The following is a 17,515-nucleotide window of genomic DNA, read 5'->3' as shown; positions in this document are numbered from 1 at the left end:
CCATGAAATTAAGTCGGAGGGTGCACAGAAAAGCAGTTTTTACTGCTTTTCTGTGCACTTTCCCGGTGCCCGAAGAAATTAGCGCCTACCTTTGGGTAGGCGCTAATTTCTGAAAGTAAAATGTGCGGCTTGGCTGCACATTTTACTTACTGAATCGCGCGGGCATACCTAATAGGGCCAGCAACATGCATTTGCATGTTGAGGGTGCTATTAGGTTCAGCGGGTTGGATGCGCGTTTTCCGCCCCTTACTGAATAAGGGGTAAGGGAAAACGCGCGTCCAATGACAGGTTAACAGTGCGCTCCGTCGGAGCGCACTGTACTATATCGGCCTGCCTATTAGGTACTAAAGTTTACCCTTTGTAGCTTCCCTTCACCAAGACAGCATTCCAGGTCTGTAAAAGCAAGCACGTGTACATCGCCCACGAATGGCCTGTCAGATAAGTTGTGGTTTTGCTCTCAGCTTAGTGATTAACTAGCACCAAGAAGTTCCATTCGACTATCAGTTATTATAAATCTGATTGCAAATGGTAGAGCTTGTTGTACCATTTTTATAGGGAGAGGGTGGGCAAGGTGGATATTTATTTATTTATTTATTTAACTCTTTTATATACTGACATTCATGAGACATATCATATCATATCGGTTTACATGGAACAGGGATATTATAACATTAACGAAGGAGATAAGTTACAATAAACAAGGGGTTATGGGAACTTGGGAAACTGAGAGAGCAGATGACAGAGGTTTAACACTATACGCTTAACAAGGAAAGTACTGGATGTGCCATGGATCACATATAGAACCCTCTATAAATAAATATAGAACTTATACACAAGAAAATAAGGGTGGCTGCAATGGAATGCAGCGGCAGAACTGGAGGGGGATTAACAAATGGATAAGGTTGTGACTTTCCAGGAACGAGGAATTAGGAGGAGGGGGGGGGGGGTTGAGGGAGGGACTATGAGAGAAAGGATGAGGTTATGGGAAGGCTCGATGGAACAGCCAGGTCTCCCTGTCTGAGGTCTGCAGGCAAGGTATTCCAGATGGATGGCCCCGCTGTGGATGGGGGAGTTTACAGGCATTGATTCTGGGGTTGCCAATTGGCTGCAGGTTTTCAGGACTGGCTAATCATATGCAGGGACTCGTGGATTTGCTTTTCTTAGGGACACCGTAACTACGAGTCGATGCAGGGAGTGGAGTCAGACCAGGACTTGGGAAAAAAATGGAGCCAGTTGGCAGCCCTCATTTGATTCTAGTTTCCAGCATCTCTACGACTGGGAAACTGGGAGAAGGGCCATGCTTTCAAAAGAGGCTCGCCTCTGCCCTGTAAAGAAGGCCTTGTCTGAATAACCCTCGACTAACTCCAGTCTATCAGGGACAATTTGAATGGGTCCTGGGTTTGAAACCTCTGCCCTTTAGTGTGCAGATCCCAGAATGCTTAGCGCCAGCTGTTCCTGTTAGTTGAGAGGCTACACATTTATCCTGCTCCTCTACCCACTCTTCTTCTTTTTTTTTTTTTTTTTTTTTACCTCCTGGCAGTTTTTTGTCTAGTTTTGCTTCTCTTACCTGAGGAGCTGTTTCTTGCTGGAGCTGCCAAGCTGGATGCCAGAGGTCCTCTGAGGCCCAGAATTTATACTCTGGCAAGAAGAGATTGAATATGCTAGAAGGGGGAGGTAGAGGGGGACAATAAAACTGAGGGGATAAGAGTGCCTGCTTCTGAAGCTCCTAGTCATCACATATTCCAATGCAGCCAGTGAGCTGGAAACATCTGTACAGCAGCTGAAACAAGCATTTTGCATTGTGTTTGGAAAACTGCTTTGATCACATAGACCAGAAAATCCTGACATATCCTTTTCTGTGCTATACAAATTTGAACCTATATAAACCATATCATGCAGGGACATAGTGATGTTCTGCGTAGTCATTTCCATAATCCCTCAGGAGACAGCAAAGTGAAACAATAAAATTGCATCCCATGACGGTCTGTATTCAGAAAAACAGTTAAACTTGCAATAAAATGTGGGAAACAAGGAACTTTAAAAAGACTCCTGGTAAGAGAATTAGGGGAATATTCATACAATTTTTTTTGTTTTGTTTTGTTTTTTGCTTTGTTTCATTTATTTAACGAAGAAAAACCGAAACAAACAAAAAAATGTAAAAAAGGAAAAATGAAACAAAGCAAAAATAAATTGGAGGCCACAGTCAAACCCCCACTCCCAGACCTTCCCTAGCCTTCCCTCCTGGACCTTACCCTCTTGTTGAAAATCGTCTTTATGGGACAGGAGCAATTCCCATTCACTGCTGCCCTGCAGCTGCTGCTATTGCAAATGGCACTTCCACTGTAACTTTTTGCCAAACAAAATGCTGCTGGCCTAGGTGCCACTAACATTTTATGTTCCACCCTGTCTTACTTCTTGTGGCTGTCTCTTAATATTATCGTGTTAATAGAGGCGGAAAATTTGGATTGGTATAGACCTGGGCAGATGCTGAGGTCTTCACAGGGTGCTTGTTAGAAGCAGGTTCAAAACAAAACGTGCATTTGAAAGCATATGCTATGCAGATGTGTTCCTCAGTTTTGGGATAGTCTGCCAATGCAGGTCAGAGCAGAGTGCGAAATTCGAAAATTCTGTAAGCAGCTTAAGGCATGCTTATTTCTGAAGGTGGTGTGAGTTCTGGTGGGTTAGTGGCTGACAAAGTTGACTTTTCAAAATGTTACACATCGGATACGTGCATAAATAGCCTTTACTCGCATACTTTGTATTTTATAAATATGCATGCATTTTCACTTTTGCATGCACATTTATGAGTGCAAAAAAGAGGCGGTCTAAGGGGCAATTCCAACAATTATGCACAGAGGGGAGTTATTTTCCAAAGGCTTATCGCACGAGATACGGCCATATCGCGTGCGATAAGCCTCTATTGCATATGAAAAGGCCCTTTTCGCGTGCGATAGCATGCAAATTAGGTTGGGGTGGAGTCGTGGCGGGGAGGGGCAGAGTCGGCGGTGGCTTCACTGCCAGCGATAATGTTACTAACGTTATCGTCGGCAGTAGCGCGCTGAATGACACCACCTTTCACGGTGGCGCTATTTGGTGCGAAAGCCGGCAGCCGGCACAGCGTGGCCGCCAAACTCACACCGCCATGGTGCGAAGGCTCCGGGCTTTCGCACGTCCATCCCCCCTTCGCCCCCCCATTTTCGCAGGATTCATGATATTTTAAAAGGCACATGCATAGATTTTCCAACTTCCTTGCAGATTTATATATCTGCTAATTATCAGGTGTAAGTGATATGAAATGTGTTTATTACATAGAACTGATTGGGTGGGAGGTCTGGGTAGACTGGGGCAGGGGGGGAGATGAGGCAGAAGAACCAGGAAGGTCTTGATAATCAGGAGACAAACTGGGCAGCCTGGTGGCCTAATTGATAAATTGGTTAATTTCCTTGATGCGTGTATTTTTTAGAATTAGCCGACTTACACATGTAAATCAGGATTTATACGAGTAAGTCCTAGTTTAATTACATGCGTAAAATATACGTGTGCATATTTTTTAAGTAAGTATATGCATTCAGTACATTTAAATAAGTGGTTTGAATGCATTGTATGTCTTTGTGCGTTGGCCTACGTATGCATGTATGTTGTGGAGTAAACATATATTTTATAATATGCGCATATGTGATTCATGCATGTTATAAAATACTATTGTAAAGCTCTGCATAGCCACATACACAAGTATAGGCTACCATGTGCAATTGTTTGAAAGTTATCCTCCCTATTTATTACATGTCCCTAGTATTGTTTACAGTTTTATTTTGCTATTTATTATATTCTTCTTAGGGAGTGGAGGAGGAGCCTAATGATTAGAACAGTTAGCTACAAATCAGGAAAGCAAGAGTTCAAATCCCACTGTGGGTTCTTGTGAACTTGCACAAGTCTCTTCACCCTCCATTGCCTCAGCTACACATTTAGAGCTTCATTTACTAAGCATTTTTCTCATAGACACAGAATGGGAGGAAACCCTTAGTAACGCAGGCCCTTAGATTGTAAGCTCTCTGGGGGTAGGGAAATACCTGCAATACCTGAACGTAATCTGCTTTGAAATGTCTGAAAAGCACAATATAAATAAATAAAATCATGGTTATATTTATTTGTGAGCTACTTTTATTGTTTTTACTGATTATGCCAAACCTAAGTTTGTTTAATGAATGGAATTAATTAATTGCTAATATTTCATTTTCTTCAGTAGAGGGGGGCTTGAAATAGTCGATTATATTTGCTAATGGTTTGGTTTGCTGTGATATGTGCTGGAGAGCACCCCTTTCTTTCATGCAAATGATATACAACTAATTGTTATCTAGGAGCTCCTTTATGCCAATAGGACTGATAACAGGATTTTCACTATCTACATCAATAGAAAGATTTGATACTAGACTACCGAGGAACTGCAAGCTCAGAAGTACATCTATCACTAAAATAGTGAACTGGCCAATCATACTAGCCAGCTTCAATGGCTACAAACTCATGACTCATTTTTTTTCTACCAGTATTAAAGGCCAACATTCCATCCCTGTATAGAATAATCCAGAAACACAATTTATTGAAACACTACGCAGGCATAAAAGGTCAAACAGATTCGGTTTGGACTTGAAGAAGGAATATTAGCTCTTGAAAGCTAATCAAGAAATATACTAAGGGGGTCATTTTCTAAGCCTATCGCACGCGAAAAGGGACTTTTCGCACGCGATAGCTTGCCAGGGGCAGAGTCTGGGAGGAGTCGGGGTGGCGAGGAGGCGGATGCGGCGCTATCTTCGCTGGGAGCGATAAGGTAAGCAACGTTATCGCACCCAATAGCACCACCTTTCTGTTAGGAGTTCTGTTAGGAGTTAGCAATCTGTTAGGAATTAGCAAACAGATAGGGATATTTGTGGGTGGATCCTTGGGCTGGTGGCAGATGTCCACGCCCCGGGGGAAGATCCCGAGAGGGACCACCGATCAGGCACAGAGTTTATTTATTTATTTATTTATTTATTTATATTCTTTTAATATACCGATGCTCAAGACCAGGTCTTATCGTACCGGTTTACAATAAACTAGGGGGTAAACCAGTTAACACTGAAAGCGAAAGTTACATTACAACAGGGAATGTCGAACAAGGCTGTTAGAAAAAAGGGATAGATTAACAATTTCTAACTGGAGAGTAGTGCTTGTAAGCAGAGAGTAATTGCTTACATGGTAAGAATTATATACAATTTACACAGTGGAGTCGATTAGGCAAGTTATATGAGAGAGCAGTTAGCAGAAAAATAGGTCCTTTGTGCGGCGGAAAGAGGACGCAACCTTGGGGTGTTGGTCTGTGTGGGTTACCATAAGGCTTCTTCAAGGATATGCTTGGGTGAACAGCCATGTTTTTAATTTTTTTCTGAATGTGATATGACAATGTTCTTTGCGGAGATCTGGCGGGAGAGAATTCCAGTGATGCGGACCGGCAGTTGATAGCGCTCGTTTTTCAATGGCATTGTGTATAGCGGATTTGTTCGGGGGAACCTGGAGGGAGTCTCTGTATGCAGATCTGGTTGGTCTTGCTGAGGAGTGTGGTTTGAAGGGTATGGTGAGTTGGAGAGAGGATTGCTGAAATATGGTTTTGTGAATGATGGTCAGTGTCTTGAAGAGAATTCTGTAACGGATGGGTAGCCAGTGAAGTAATTTTAGAATCGATGTGATGTGGTCCATACGGCGAGAGTTTGTGAGGATCCTGGCTGCAGCGTTTTGCAGCATTTGAAGAGGTTTGGTAGAAGAGGCCGGGAGACCAAGCAGCAGCGCATTACAATAATCAATCTTTGAGAATAGTATGACTTGAAGGACCGAGCAGTAGTCATGGAAGTGTAGGAGAGGTCTTAGCTGTTTTAGGACCTGTAGTTTGTAAAAACCTTCTTTAGTGGTGTTGTTAATGAATTTTTTAAAGTTAATTCTGGAGTCTAGGATGGCTCCAAGTTTGGAGACAGACACACACTAGATCTTTTATTAAACCATATAAGGAACCACCAGAGGTGGCAGTAGTGAGCTGGAGTGCCCAGCACTCCAGCTCACTACTGTAGTGAGAAACTGAATAGTGAGAAACTATATTCAGTAGTGAGAAACTATATTCAGTTTCTCACTACTGTTGAGAAACTGAATATAGTGAGTAGGCAGGGTATGCAGAGTACAGGTAAGGAACCTTGAATAGGCCCTCGAGGAGCGAGTACCTGGTTCCAGGGAAAGCTCTGAGAGAGCGATGGTAACTCACTGATGTAGTTGGCAGTGATGACTTCCAGGTAGAAGAGAATACGAGCAAGTCTGGGAACTTGGGCCCTCGAGGAGCGAGTACCGGTTCCAGACTGTCACCTGAAAAACAAAGGAGAGAGCGAGGTCCCCAAGGAGCTGGTACCCCTGGTAAGTCCGAGGAAGCAGAGTAGCTTATATAGAGTAACCCTTGCTAACTCAATCTGTTAGAAAATTCTAAGACCTTATATATCCGTCGTGGGTGACGTCATCTCAGGGGGACACCCCTGAGGTTCGCGCCATCGCCGGTACTTCAGTTGGAGCCATGCCGCGCACGTGCCTCTAGGTCTCCAGGAAACATGGCGGGTTGCAGCGTCTAGGCAGTCCGGGGATGCTGGAGGACTTTGGCAGAAAGCCGCCATGGCAGCCAATCTTCCCGTGGGCGAAGAGGGAGGCGCCAAAGAGGTAAGGAGGGCGGAGAGAGGGCATCGGGAACCGACTGACACAACAGTACCCCCCTTCAAAGGGCGATTTCCTCTTTGGGTACCAGGCTTAGATTTTGAAGGATGCGTGAGGTGGAACTGAAGAAGCATCTCTTTATCCAGGATATTGGTCTGAGGCTCCCAAGAGATCATCTCGGGGCCGAAACCTTCCCACTTTAGAAGGTATTCAAAAGTCTTGCTTCTTTTATGAACATCCAGAATCTCTGTGACTTTGAGTTCTAATTTGTCTTCTGTATTGATGATAAGTGAGTCTTGAGATATAGAAGATAGTTCACTAGGAGTTGTATCATCTTCGTCTTGAGATATTGAAGAACATTCACTGGTTAGTGTATTGTCTTCGTCTTGAGATATTGAAGAACATTCACTGGTTAGTGTATTGTCTTTGTCTTGAGATATTGAAGAACATTCGCTGGTTAGTGTATTGTCTTTGTCTTGAGATATTGAAGAACATTCGCTGGTTCGTGTATTGTCTTTGAATTGAGATATTGCAGAACATTCACTGGGTATCGTATCATCTACCTTTCCCCCAAAGCAAATGTCCGCACCAGCTGGCGACTCTGATGGTTGAGTAAGGTCCTTCTGGAGATTCTCTTCCATATTTTCCAACATTGCTTTATTCTCAAAAGCTGTGAGAAAGTACACCTGTCCTTTTGGAGACTCAGCTCTAGACTTCTGTCGTATGGCACAGTCATAGGGCTCCTGTGGAGGAAGAATATTAACTACTTCTTTGGAGAAGATTTCCCCAAAGGGGGTGTACTGGAGCGGCAGTCCCGGTACTGCTGAAATCACAGGCATGTCAATAATAGGCAATATCTCCTTAAGGCATTTCCCATGACATTCTGAGCCCCAGTGGGAGAGTCCAGAGATGCCCAGTCAAATTGGGGTTGGTGTACTTGCAACCAGGGAAACCCCAGGACGATAGGGTGCACTTTTCCAGTATGAAGAAGGAGAGTGATTCCATATGAAGAGCTCCAGTGCGGAAGTAACTGATTCGATTTGGCAAGTCACATCCCCCGATAAGGGCTCTCCATGAATAAAGGATAATCGTACTGCGTTTTTCAACTTGATGAGGGGGATCCTCAAATATTCCACTAGACGTCTGAGAATGAAGTTGCCTCCTGCCCCTGAGTCCACCAGGGCAGGAGTCCGAACCGTGACTGGTCCGTAGGTCAAGAAGACTGGGAGAGAGAGCATAAGAGAAGGCGCAGTAAGGCCTAAGAACAGTCCTCCTGTAGGACTTTGGCCCGTCCGTGCTTTTGGACAAGTGAAGCATGTAGAAACATCGTGGCCAGGCTGACCACAGTACATGCAAAGGCCGTGCTTCTTCCGAAATCTTCTCTCTTTGGGAGTCAAGTGTCCATGACCAAGTTGCATAGGTTCATCTGTATCAGCAGTAGGGATTACTGGAACCATCCACGGTGTAGAGACAGCACTGGCCTGTTTCAACTCAGGTAATACCCTAGGCTGGAGTTCCTTCACTTTGTCCTGGAGTCGTTGATCAATCTGACTGGCCAAGGCTACTAATTCGTCCAGCGAGTCAGGTGTTTCACGAGCAGCCAGCTTGTCCTTTAAATGGGTATCCAGGCCTCTGCAAAAGAGAGTCGAGACATTTGGGGTCCCAGCGAAGTTCTGCCACAAGAGTTTTGAACTGTATGGCGAATTCAACCAATGATCTGTTGCCTTGCTTCAAATCCACCAAAGCAGAACCGGCTACAGCAGTTCGAGCAGGGTCATCGAAAACAGATTTAAATAAGTCCATAAATCTTTCTATGTCCTTCAAAATGGAGTCCTTGTGTTCCCACAAGGTAGATGCCCAAGACAAGGCCCTATCATCCAGGTACGAAAGGATGTAGGTGGTCTTGGAAAGAGCCGTGGGAAATAAAGATGGCTGTAAGGCAAAGTGCATGCAGCACTGGTTCAAAAAGCCCCGAGTCTTCTGGATTTATCCGGAAAAGCGGATTGGAGCCACCAGTGGTACAGCAGTCTTTAAAGTTACCTCCTGTAACTGACCTTCTTGATTGGAGGCTGTGCCTTGAACCTTCTATGTGTGTAGCTGATGAAACGCTGAAGTAAGTTTCTCCGAGGCTTCTTGCTGCTCCGTAATGCGCTGGGCCATGCCCGGTATGGCCTGCAAGGCATGGAGTTGTGCCGGATCCATGGAGTTAGCAATCTGTTAGGAGTTAGCAATCTGTTAGGGAGTTAGCAATCTGTTAGGAGTTAGCAAACAGGGATATTTGTGGGTGGATCCTTGGGCTGGTGGCAGATGACCACGCCCCTGGGGGAAGATCCCGAGAGGGACCACTAGTCAGGCTCAGAGTTTGGAGACAGACACACACTAGATCTTTTATTAAACCATATAAGGAACCACCAGAGGTGGCAGTAGTGAGCTGGAGTGCCCGACAGGGCCGTAGTCCCTCAGGTACTGGAACAGGAATCCCTGGATGGCTGAGCTGTTGAGAAACTGAATATAGTGAGTAGGCAGGGTATGCAGAGTACAGGTAAGGAACCTTGATAGAACACTCACACAATGGTCTCATAGAAACCCAGGAGCTGGAATGAATAGGCCCTCGAGGAGCGAGTACCTGGTTCTAGGGAAAGCTCTGAGAGAGCGATGGTAACTCACTGATGAAGTTGGCAGTGATGACTTCCAGGCAGAAGAGAATACAAGCAAGTCTGGGAACATGGGCCCTCGAGGAGCGAGTACCGGTTCGGGACTGTCACCTGAAAAACAAAGGAGAGAGTGAGGCCCCCGAGGAGCGGGTACCCCTGGTAAGTCCAAGGAGGCAGAGTAGCTTAGGTAGAGTAACCCTTGCTAACTAAATCTGTTAGCAAATTCTACGACCTTATATATCCGTCGCAGGTGACATCATCTCAGGGGGACGCCCCTGAGGTTCGCGCCATCGCCGGTACTTCAGTCGGGGCCGCAGCGCCCGCGTGCCCCTAGGCCTGCAGGAAACATGGGGGGTTGCAGCGTCTAGCCGGTCCGGAGACGTCGAAGGACTTCAGCAGAAGGACGCCATGGCAGCCAATCTTCCTGTGGGCGAAGAGGGAGGCGCCAAAGAGGTAAGGAGGGTGAAGAGAGGGTGTCGGGAATCGACGGACACAACACTTTCATGGTGGCGCTATTGGGTGCAAAAGCCGGTAGCGACACCACGGTGGTGCGATCGCTGCCAGCTTTTTCAGGCCTGCCCCCCCCCCCCCCCACCCCTTTAACGCTGGGATTCACCATTCTCTGCGAGAATGGAAAATCCAGCCCTAAGTTAGGCCAATAAAAAGACATTATTTTATATATTTCTTTTTCTATATTGACATTTACGTCTGTGCATTCAAAAAGACTAACATAGCAATCGGATTAACACTGTGAAATAATGCTAAACAAGGGAAAAAATGATCTTCTAAAGAGAAAACTTTGAAAAATGTTACCCTAGTATTACATTTCTCTGCCTCTGGGAGAAATCTTTCATCTATCAATGTATCTGTTCCTACAGAGAAAGAGAGCCATTAACACCAACCCATTATAAAAGAACAGCATTCAAGATATATAAAAGATCCCAAAGGGAGGAGCACAAAGAAGCATATTTGAATCAACTGAGGGAGACAAAGAAATTAATCAAGTTGGCAAAAAGTCAAGCGGAAGAGAGGATTGCCAAGGAGATAAAAAATGGTGACAAAACATTTTTCAGATACATCAGCGAAAAGAGAAAGGTCCAAAGTGGTATAGCAAAATTGAAAGGTGGTAATGATCAATGTGTGGAGAGTGACGAAGAAATGGCAGAAATATTAAACGAATACTTCAGCTCTGTGTTCACTAAAGAAGACCCTGGAGAAGGACCATCTCTACACAACAAGAAACTGGAGGGAAGTGGAATAGATGAAAATCCTTTCACAGTAGAAAATGTGTGGGAAGAGCTAAAGAACCTGAAAGTGGACAAAGCCATGGGGCCTGATGGTATTCATCCAAGGATATTGAGGGAGCTCAGAGATGTTCTGGCGGCTCCACTGTGTGACCTGTTCAATAGATCCCTAGAAACGGGAGTGGTGCCGAGTGATTGGAGAAGAGCGGTGGTGGTCCCGCTTCACAAGAGTGGCAACAGGGAGGAGGCTGGAAACTACAGACCAGTTAGCCTCACTTCGGTGGTGGGAAAAGTAATGGAGTCACTGCTGAAAGAGAGAATAGTGAACAATCTACAGTCCGGAGAATCGATGGACCAGAGGCAACATGGATTCACCAGGGGAAGATCCTGTCAGACAAATCTGATTGACTTTTTTGACTGGGTAACCAAGGAATTGGATCAAGGAAGAGCACTCGATATCATATACTTGGATTTCAGCAAAGCTTTTGATACGGTTCCGCACAGGAGACTGGTGAATAAAACGAGAAGCTTGGGAGTGAGTGCCGATGTGGTGACCTGGATTGCAAATTGGTTGACGGACAGAAGACAATGTGTGATGGTAAATGGAACCTTCTCTGAGGAGAGAGCGGTTATAAGTGGTGTACCGCAAGGATCGGTGTTGGGACCGGTCCTGTTCAATATCTTTGTGAGCGACATTGCGGACGGGATTGAAGGTAAGGTTTGTCTTTTTGCGGATGACACTAAGATCTGCAACAGAGTGGACACGCCGGAAGGAGTGGAGAGAATGAGACGGGATCTAAGGAAACTGGAAGAGTGGTCGAAGACATGGCAGCTGAGATTCAATGCAAAGAAATGCAAAGTCATGCATATGGGGAGTGGAAATCCGAATGAAATGTATTCGATGGGGGGGGGGGAAGGCTGATGTGCACGGAGCAGGAGAGGGACCTTGGGGTGATAGTATCTAATGATATGAAGTCTGCGAAACAATGCGACAAGGCGATAGCAAAAGCCAGAAGAATGCTGGGCTGCATAGAGAGAGGAATATCGAGTAAGAAAAGGGAAGTGATTATTCCCCTGTACAGGTCCTTGGTGAGGCCTCACCTGGAGTACTGTGTTCAGTTCTGGAGACCGTATCTTCAAAAAGACAAAGACAAGATGGAAGCGGTACAGAGAAGGGCGACCAGGAAGGTGGAGGATCTTCATTGGATGACGTACGAGGAGAGATTGAAGAATCTAAATATGTACACCCTGGAGGAGAGGAGGAGCAGAGGTGATATGATACAGACTTTCAGATACTTGAAAGGTTTTAATGATCCAAAGACAACGACAAACCTTTTCCGTAGGAAGAAAATCAGCAGAACCAGGGGTCACGATTTGAAGCTCCAGGGAGGAAGATTCAGAACCAATGTCAGGAAGTATTTCTTCACGGAGAGGGTGGTGGATGCCTGGAATGCCCTTCCGGAGGAAGTGGTGAAGACCAGAACTGTGAGGGACTTCAAAGGGGCGTGGGATAAACACTGTGGATCCATAAAGTCAAGAGACCGCCAATGTAGAGTGGGTGGCTCACCAGAAAGATGACTACTGCCCGGAGACAATACCCTTATTAAATAAACATACAGATGCTTACTGTGACTCCAACATCGCTCTAAGCTTCAACGGCAAGAGGAAATGTGGAAAAAAGGATTTGCTATCACAAAGAGGGGAGTAGCTGGCTTGTTACGGCGGTTACTACCCCAAACCAAATAAGCCTAATACTTCACTTTCCAAGCATATACAGCATAGTTCTCTGCTTCAACGGCAGGGGAGAAGTAAAGAGGGTTCGCACTCACAAAGCGGGGAGTAGCTGGCTTATTACGGCGGTTACTACCCCAAACCAAATGTGCCTGATACTTCGCTTTCGATGCATATCCAGCATGGCTCTCTGCTTCATGGCATGGGAGAGGCTGATACATCAAACATTTCCAGCATAGCTCTCTGCTTCAACAGCAGGGGAATAAGAAAAGCTGAGGCTTCACGCATATCCAGAATAGCTTCAACTGCAGGGGAGAAGAAAAAAAAAAAAAAAAGGATTCGCACTCACAAAGCAGGGAGTAGCTGGCTTGTTACGGCGGTTACTACCCTAAACCAAAAGGGCCTGATACTTCACTTTCAATGCATAACCAGCATGGCTCTCCGCTTCAACGGCAGGAGAGAAGAAAAACAACCAATAGGGGCTGTATGACATAGTCTGGGTAAAGGGAATAAACATGGGTGTAGCTTGCTTATTGCAGCAGTTACTACCCCTACTACCCCTAACTAATCAAGCTAGGTATTTCACTTGGATGCAGCTCCATCACTGCTCTCTACATTAATGGTGGGGGTGGAAGGGAAATAGAACCAAGAGTTAAGTGAAAATGATAAGTATGAGAGAAAAAAAATGTGTGAAGCTCGCTGGGCAGACTGGATGGGCCGTTTGGTCTTCTTCTGCCGTCATTTCTATGTTTCTATGTTTCTATGTAACACACACTACAAATAATGTACTTCTTACCTCCTTTCTCGATTTATATAAATCAAATAACTTTAAAATAATGAAAGTTCTACATGCACCATCCTCTTATTATTCATAAATGTATTTACATCAATATGCAGCTGTTGCTTTTGTGGCCTTGAGTTTGAATATTGAAGTTAGGGCCACTAGAATTATGACCCTCTTTGTGCTGACTCATTTTGAAGAGAAGACGGTGGGCAGGTTGACGTCGTCTTCCCCAGTTATATCAATACTGCGATCTGACTGTAACAATACAAGGTCATGCCTCACAGTTTGCATTAATGATCTGAAACACCGAGAGCACTCAAGGAAGCTTGGTAAACCAGATCAGATGATTTATAAATACCCCACACGTCTAGAGCCACTCAAGTCTAAAGATGCACAAACTTAAAAAAAAAAAAAAAAGTTTGTGAACTTGTTTTGGGAAACCTGCAGAAAGCTCACATGGTCTTCAAATTAGTTCAGCAAGTCTCTTACAAAATAATTATTGTTTCAGCCCGGCAACTATATATAAAGAGCTTTAAGCTAAGTCATGGTTATGTTCCTTCGCATTTATAAATAGTTCATTTTACTCGCTTTAAACTTAGTTAAGTTCATGTTTTGTTCACATTTATAAATAGTTCATACTACTCGCATATATCAAGAGTTCTCTGTAAAGCATTTATAAGCTAAGTTCATGGGTAATGCAAACCAATGTGATACTCACAGTGAATGTTGGTATATAAAAACTTTTAAATAAAAATAAATAAATAAATAAATAGAATAACTAAGTGGCAATCTGTGCACTGATTACTATTTATTTATTTATTTAACGGCTTTTATATACCGACGAACGTTGGGAACATCTCATCGGTTTACAGAGAACAAAACAGTTCTGGCCTTCTGCTCCTTGGGTCAGTCAGAGCTGGGAGGTGCTGCAGAGTTAGATCTCACAGCCATGGCGGGGGTGGGGGTGGATGATGAACAGAACAGACTGCTTTAGGTTCTTTGACCTCAGGGTCCTGTTCTGGTGCATGGCCCCTAGCCGAGGACTGTCCCTGCAATGATTGGGGGAAAAATCCTCAAGTGGTTGCAAATGAAGGCTCAGAGTGCCATATTCCGGTCCCTGAATGACCTTGAAGCCCAAAGGTGAACTGGGAAATTACAAGATCAAAAACAAAAAAAACCTGATGCAAATCTACATTGCCATTTCAGCAGATCTGCCTGATTTGAGGGGTCCACAGTGGGCAAAATTCAGTGAATCAAATGTGGTAACATTTTCCTCAAATTTGTTCAATGTTAAATTTTCTATGCATCCCTGTAAAGCAGGTTTGTGTGCTGTTAGCCATATCCAGCAGGCAATTACAGTAACTGGCTTCCTGGTCTTGGCGGGAAGGCTGTCAGATAACCTGGGCTGGCTGACTTTACCACACTCCTTAGTATCCATTAATTGACTGAACAGCATGATAGGAACAAAAATAATATTCAGAAAAATAGTAACTTTAGGTTGCTGAAGTATTGATTGATCCGTACTTGAAGAAAACAGATTACCATTGGCCTTAGGTAGATCTTGCACATGCACTGAAATCACTGTGATAATTACCCTCATTTTCTCCTTTCTGTGTGAGGATGAATAATCCCACTTCAGATGCAAACTGGGCTACCACAGTGCAGTGCACTAAGCCCAGTTCTCCCTTCTAACATGCACATTTAGAATATGAATTTCATTCCCTCTGCTGAGCAAACCAAACAACTGATTTCTGTTTCCTGTGGTATTTGGACACCTGGAGGCTGCAGTCTCTAGTTTGTAGTCGGTAGCTACTTGATTCCCCTTTCTACATGCCACTTTCACCTTAACTGGTTTCTATTTTCTCTCAGCGGTGCTGTAAAACCAACCCCTCTTCCATCATCCTGGGATTCACAAACTGTATTCATTCTGTTGGCATTTCTATGCAGGGGCAGACTTCTCGATAGGCACATCAGGTAACTGCCGAAGGGAAGCAGCCGCCCTGGCACTAGAAATCTGCCCCGTCGCTGAAAGCAGCACCAGCGGTTGCTCCTGCGCGGCCGGATGGCAAGCCCATGCATCATCAAGAGGAGACCCCCCTGCTTCCCAAGCTGGCCACAAATTCAGAGAGGGACCATCTCCCCCTACCCACCCAGGGAGTGTGAATCGGAAGAGGGGCAGACGGAGCTGGCTATCCATGCCCAGGGGTTGCTCGAGACTTGAATCCACCACTGTTTAATCAGGGGCTTTTAGTAACAAATTCCATAAAGGCACAGAGTCCCTGCCTGAAAGAGCTTGTAATCTAAGGGGGTACTGAGGCCACCCCCTCTCCATAATGAGAGCCGTTTATTACTCGGGTTATTGTATGCACAGCCACTTGTGCGGTTCAATTCTCTCTCCTGTACTGCATAAGTCTACAAAAGTACTGGGCGATATCAAAGCTGAAACTCATTTGTATTTATCTAATATGGGATTGGATGCACAGGTCAAACGTTGAAACAGAATTTCATTCCAAACATCTTCTAACAAATAATACACATTTGCAAAACAATACCTAATATATTTATTTTATTTATATGCCCCTTAATGCACAAGGCCCTAAGCGGCTCACAAACCACATCCATAACAATAAAAAGATAAATACACGGGCAGCTGGCCATATGCTGAAGTGGAAATCCATGTCCGTTTTTAGCTGGGATTTCATTATCAAATTCTCCTTTTGAAGCCGTTACTGTCAGCTCAAACAGATTTTGGTGGAAGGAATGGCCCCCCCCCCCCATGGTAAGGTGGTGGTACACAGGCCTCCCAGGAGGAGGGTGGGTGATTGCTTCCAGAAGGGGGCGCTGCGGGCCTCTGGCGTGCAAGGCCGAGGTTTTTTCCTTCCAGCTCTGGCCCTGCAAGGTGTGAGCATGAAGAAAGGGAAAGGGAGTCAATAGAAAGCTGTCTTCCTCTTAGCAATGAAAGTAAATGTAGACAGTAAAGCCCATCGTGCCTGGGTACGTTTCCTTACCTGCTGCATCTGCTCTCCAGCTTTACCGGCACCTTCCTAGGCAACTCAGCTTAAATCCAAAGGTCATTTAGCTGGAAATAGGTTTAAAGTACAACACCGTCCCCCCTTAGCAGGAAAACACTGGCCCCATTCCTCCTAGGTGACGCAGACATAGCTATCCTGAAGCCCCCTGGTGATGTAATCATAGTAACATCCGAAACGGCAGCAGCTGAAGACCAAATTTGTCTATCCAGTCTGCCCGATTGAGATTTTTACATTTTGGGTAAATAATCCCCATATGCAACTGAGCACCATCTCCCTCCATGTCTTTTACCTGATCTCTCAACTCTTTTCCTACCACTGCCCTCAATTTGTGTCCCAGGCAGGCCCAAAATTTTGTTAGGTGTTGGCCTTCACCATTTCCACTGGTAGGCCTTTTCAGGTCTTGTCATATTTAACTTTGCTTCTTATAGGAAGCCACTAAATGTAGATGACTAGAATATGATGGGAGATTAAAAACTGCAAAACCCATCTAGTCTGCTGATCAGGGCTCGTGGAAGCTCCTTCTTCCCACCTGTGCGACACAGAAGAGAGAATGGCATGGTGTGGGCCTGCGCTGTGGGGGGAGGATAGACCATACTCCAGCCTAGTCGGTGGTCCCTCTCGGGATATCCTCCCGGGGGCGTGGTCATCTGCCACCGCGGCCCAGGGATCCACCCACAACTACATCAGATTGCTAACTCCTAGCTCTAACACAGAGCTTTCCTAACAGATTGCTAACTCCTATATGATTGCTCCTCCCATCAGATAGCAGAATACATCACCTGCCTTATCAATGTTTTACAATTAACTTATGCTTTTTCCTGTTTTCTTCAGATGGATCCTTCTTCCATTTTTAGAAGGATGTTTTTTGGCTAAAATAGCCTCTTTCACCTCACCTTTTTATCCATGCCGGTAATCGTTTTGTCTTTCTTCCACTTTTCTTAATGCGTGGACTACGCTTATAAGATTGTATGTTTAAACCATGTCCATGCCAGTTGTACACTTTTAACCTTTGCAGCTGCACCTTTCAGTTTTTTTCTATTTTCCTTATTTTATCAAAGTTTCCCTATGAAAATTTAGTGATAGAGCTTTAGATTTACATGACAAAGAGCATGTTTTTGTTTGTGCATGTGTGAAAGAGTGAGGGTATGTATGTATTTGTGTGTGTGTATGTATGAGAAAGAACATATATGTGTGTGTATATGTATGACAAAGAGCATGTTTGTGCATGTATGAGAGATAGAGGGCATGTCTGCATCTGTGTTTGTGTATGTATGTAAGCGAGAGGGAATGTTTGTATATGTATGAGAAACAACATATGTGAACGTATGAGAGAGAGAGTGCATGTCTGTGTAT

The 17,515-nt window shown here is 44.7% G+C and overlaps 1 protein-coding gene across 3 annotated transcripts in view; it reads right to left on the bottom strand.

Moving 5' to 3' along the window:
• Positions 1 to 17,515, bottom strand: part of CRYBB1 (crystallin beta B1) — a 71,953-nt gene that overhangs the window by 28,629 nt on the left and 25,809 nt on the right. The window contains exon 1 of one of the 3 annotated variants that reach the window (XM_029571944.1): positions 1,568 to 2,933. The exons of the other annotated variants lie outside the window; for them this stretch is intronic. The gene's annotated coding sequence lies outside the window, so the exon portion shown is untranslated. Of the gene's footprint in view, positions 1 to 1,567; positions 2,934 to 17,515 lie in introns of those variants that run through there. 3 annotated transcript variants of the gene reach the window in all.

Source organism: Rhinatrema bivittatum, chromosome 11 (assembly GCF_901001135.1).
Source record: "Rhinatrema bivittatum chromosome 11, aRhiBiv1.1, whole genome shotgun sequence".
Lineage (NCBI taxonomy): Eukaryota > Metazoa > Chordata > Amphibia > Gymnophiona > Rhinatrematidae > Rhinatrema > Rhinatrema bivittatum.
This window is presented reverse-complemented; position numbering and strand designations above follow the sequence as displayed.